This window comes from Plectropomus leopardus, unplaced genomic scaffold (genome assembly GCF_008729295.1).
Source record: "Plectropomus leopardus isolate mb unplaced genomic scaffold, YSFRI_Pleo_2.0 unplaced_scaffold11013, whole genome shotgun sequence".
NCBI lineage: Eukaryota > Metazoa > Chordata > Actinopteri > Perciformes > Serranidae > Plectropomus > Plectropomus leopardus.
Window position 1 is genome coordinate 1 of NW_024611633.1, and position 4,396 is coordinate 4,396.

The window sequence follows — 4,396 nt, forward strand, 5'->3', positions numbered from 1 at the left end:
TTTTTTTTTAATACCAAAAAAATCAAGAAATGGTCTTAGGCCCCATTGTACTTACAGCTTCCACCAACTTGCTCCTGAAGAACTCAATGTTGGCAAAGAAGATTGGTGATGGTATCCTGAAGATCTTCACCCCATCTGGCTCATATATCTAGAGAGAGTCATTAGCTTTATACCAAAATTATAGCCAAAATCCTGATAAAGTATTCTCTTTAAAGTAAGTTGCAAACATAAAACAGGAAAGGATGAAAAAAGGAGGACAGGTGGAGACCTATTGCTCATTTCCAGGTTCATGCTTGTAATTAATCTTTCTACAAGAATATGTTGACACTCTTTAATGTTAAAATATATATATTTTTTTCCACATGAATGTTCTGTCTGTGCTGTATTCACACCCGTATTCACCCACTGTCTGTCCATTTTAGCTCCTGTCTTTTTCCAAAGTAGAAAAAATGTTAGAAAGAGAATATTCAGAACAGTCTAAAGACTGAAGGTTTTTGTTCACTGCCATACTTTTACATTATAACCTCAGCTTTTGAATTTTTCTGGCCACATTTAACTTAAAAATCCAGCATATCACAAGGAAAAGTACATCAGATCCCCTTTAAGATGCCAAACTATTCCTTTAATATTTCAATGCACACACACCAACTTACATCGATATAATCCTTTCTGTCTTTGTAGATATCAGTTCCTTTAATGTTGGCCAGCACACTGCAGCGAGGACTGAAAAAAAAAAGATAATATATAAAAACTTAATCTAGTATGGAGAAATAACAAGAAAAGTCTACAGCCATTATTCTTAGTCACAGCAGAGCTTTGAGCTAAATGCTAACATCAGCATGATAACATTGAAAATGACAAACTGCAAAAGGCAGATGGCTATCAGTATTATTTACCAAGATCACTCTCTTAGTTTAGCTTGTTAGCATGCTAACATCTGCTAATTAGTAGTAAAGACAAATCATAGGTGAGGCTGGTGGAAATGTAATTCACTCTGCAGGTATTTGGTCGTAAACTTAAGTAGCCTATTGGACAGAGACATATTTTGACCTGATGATGGCACTAAATGAAAAGTAAGGAGATCATTAAAGTTATTGTAATTCATCTTGAGAGGGTAATGTATATGTAAACCAGATGCCATAAAAATCCATACAATAGCTACTGAACACAGTCAAACTCCAAAAGTGAACCTCAAGGTGGTGCTAGAGGAGAAGTCAGGGAATCACCAAAATCTTCAGCATTTAGACTCTGTGAAACATTTTAGTCTAGACAAAATGTAATTCCAATTCATCTAATAGTTGATGAGATTTTGTGATCTGGATCCAAATGGTGGACCGACCAACAATGCCATCCCCAGAGCTGTCCAGACTTCAAGAAATTAGTTCAGACTTTCCATTTATCAAACGCAAAACCGCATGCTGTCATGACTTGACAGGTAATATAAGCCAAAACAAAACTTTTGATGTAAGCAAAAAGTATCATTGTTGGCCAGATACTTACAACTGAGTCCTGAGGACAACACTGATCAGCTCTATTCCGAGACCTGCAGCCAGTCCAAGGTCCAGCCCCAGCAAGATGGCTGCAACACAGGTACCCATCCACACCACCTGGACATAGATGATGTTAAGAAACAAATTATTTTAGGTAGGTAATGTCTTTTTTTTACTGCCAGGTAGCACTAAAAGACCATTTTCAAATGCAGAGATATTTGGCTTTAAAGCTTTCTGTGTGTGTAGAACTTACACAGTCTGGCTTGTCCCTTCTCCACAGGTAGGGGACTTCTCTAACCTGCATTAGCATGCCCTTCAGGTTGACAATGACCACAGCACCCAGCACAGACTGGTAAAAGAATTGGTCAATGGTCAGATTTCAGGAGAAGAACCAGTTTGTTGGTTGAGTGTAAGGGATATCTGAGGTTTACCTTTGGGAGCGGCTCCAGGAGGAATCCAATGGCCAATGTGACAATCATCACTATGAGAGCTGACAGTAAACCTGCTACCTGAAAAGGACAGAACAGGTATTATCTACAGGAAATGAGGTGCCATACATCTAAAATAGGCTTATCTAAAGTTTAGGTGAATAAACTACAGCAAAAACATGAAAGAAAAGTCCAAGAAATCTTGGTCTCAATGTATGTCTTGAATACAAATCTGATCTAGATAATCTGAAATGCTTCTACTCTACTTTCCAGTTCATCTGATAATTCATATTTGAGGAATATCATACTTCCCTCTGCCCAAACACTAGAGGTCAATGTTGTTTAGAATTCATATTGGTCCCTCACTGTGACTTTTATGTGCTTGTGTGTTTGCCTAGGTACATGTTTGCCTTTGTGTGCTCCTGTTGTAGTCCATTTATGAGGGTTAACTGCATTCTGTGTATGTGGAGCATATTTTATTTATGCTTTTTATCTTATTATTTAATAGTTTCTCTGTTTCCAGTCTTTGTGCAAAACTAAGCTAACTGGCTGCTGGTTCTAGCTAATGTTGCATATTACCTGAACAACTGTTTCAGTCCTCTTACTGAACACTTGGAAAGATAGTGAATACATGTATTTTACAAGAATAATCTACTAAGTACTATACTTGAGTAAATGTAATTAGTGACATTCTCTTCTAATGCAATAGAACTCACTTGATTTTGTCTCAGATTTCACTAAAATTTGTCTAGGGTTGTAATGAAGGTTATAATAACAATAATTAAGAAAACACATCACATACTATATATTAGACTACCTGAGTCTTGCCACCTGTGCTCTCCTGCACTGCGCTCCTGGAAAGAGCTGTACTTGCAGCAAAAGACTTGAAGGACGCTCCAAAGATGTTGCTGACTCCAAAAGCTATCAGCTCCTACAGAAAACACAACTTGTTATCTTAATCTCGATTAGACCTGCAGTTTCTACTTTAGTGTTCTTGTTTTTCATCGTTACATACCTGGTTTCCATCTATGGTGTAATCATGTTTTACAGAATAGACTTTTGCCACAGAGAATGCAACAGCAAAACCCACTATGGCCATGGGAAATGCTTCCACCGTTGTCTCCTTGAAGATGTGCAGGTTGGGGGGCATTGGAGCTTCATACCTGAGAATGGGTGTGTTTGTTACATTAAAATAATAACATTAAAAATAGACACATAAATTTGAGCTGTACCTTAGATAACGTCATTATGGTTATGGCCAATCAAGTTCATGGCAAAAAATGATTTGTTTTGAAGTGTTATGGATTTACCCCAGTGAGCAAACAGTACATGGCAGAGCAGAGTGAATAACTGTTTGGTTAATGACACTTATCTCCAGCAATAGATGTTTATTTAAAATGAACTTAAAGAGTTGATAAAACAATATCTTATTCATACCCTAAAACTGATGGGTGTAATCTGACAGATACACATTGTCTATATTGCTAGTTTTGCCCACCCCATTGTCTTTACACTGTGACTGTTATGGTCCATCTGCTTTGATTGAGTAAGAGACTGAGAAACTCTAAAGCAGTTGCATTGAATCAAACAAATGATAGGCCTACAGCTGTTTCAGGGAGATTTATTCTTGTTGTCTTTCAAATAAAAGCAGTAGAGAACTCCGAAGATAAGAAAGACTACAATTGACTCCTAGGAATTACAACCACTGACTGTTAAAGTGAACAACATTAATCAACTTGTAACAAAGCAATGTCCTGCACGTGCAGCTCCACTCCCGCAAACACTGTTGCAGAAAAAGTACAAGCACAAATGATGATATCACTGTTTGATGGCACTGGCCACCTCCCACAGGATGATGCCCCACGCCACAATGCAAAACCTGCTCAAGAATGGCCCGAAGGTCATGGCAAAGAGCTCAAGGTGTTGACCTGGTCTCCAAAGTCCTAGGAACCCAATCTAATCGAGCATTATTAAATGTGCTGAAACAAGTCCAATCCATTGAGGCCTTACAACAGTACAGGACTGAAGGGATCTGCCATCAGACTGCTTCACCCCAAGTGTGTGAAGGAGCGTTACCGCAGGTCCTTCCTCCCTGCTCCAGTCAGACTGTACAACCAGCACTGCTCCCAGTAGACCACACACAACAATAACTGACTCCACTTGTACAGCTTAATACCACAAGTGCAATTTCACTTTCACCCATGCAACTGTGAACATTCTTTATTTAACTGTTGAGTTTCTCGGCGTTGTAAATACTGTATATATTGTTTGTTTATGTCGTCTTCTGTGCTTATTTCCTTCATCTTCATCCTGCACGTTTTTGTACTTATTTATTAATATAGTTTATTTTGCACAGTTATCTTGCTATTTTGCTATCCCTTTGCTGCTGCAATGCTGGAAATTCCCCCACTGTGGGACTAATAAAGGATTATCTTATCTTATCTTATCTTATCTTATCTTATCTTATCTTATCTTATC

At 38.1% G+C, this 4,396-nt stretch overlaps 1 long non-coding RNA gene across 1 annotated transcript; it reads right to left on the minus strand.

Annotated features, from left to right (window-relative positions):
• Positions 1-650: 650 nt before the first annotated feature.
• On the minus strand, positions 651-1,793 carry LOC121963373. The gene is made up of 3 exons (XR_006107240.1): positions 1,744-1,793; positions 1,501-1,607; positions 651-723 (listed from the first exon to the last, which is right to left on the minus strand). It is a non-coding gene; the product is annotated as an uncharacterized LOC121963373 (long non-coding RNA).
• Between the last annotated feature and the right edge of the window lie 2,603 nt (positions 1,794-4,396).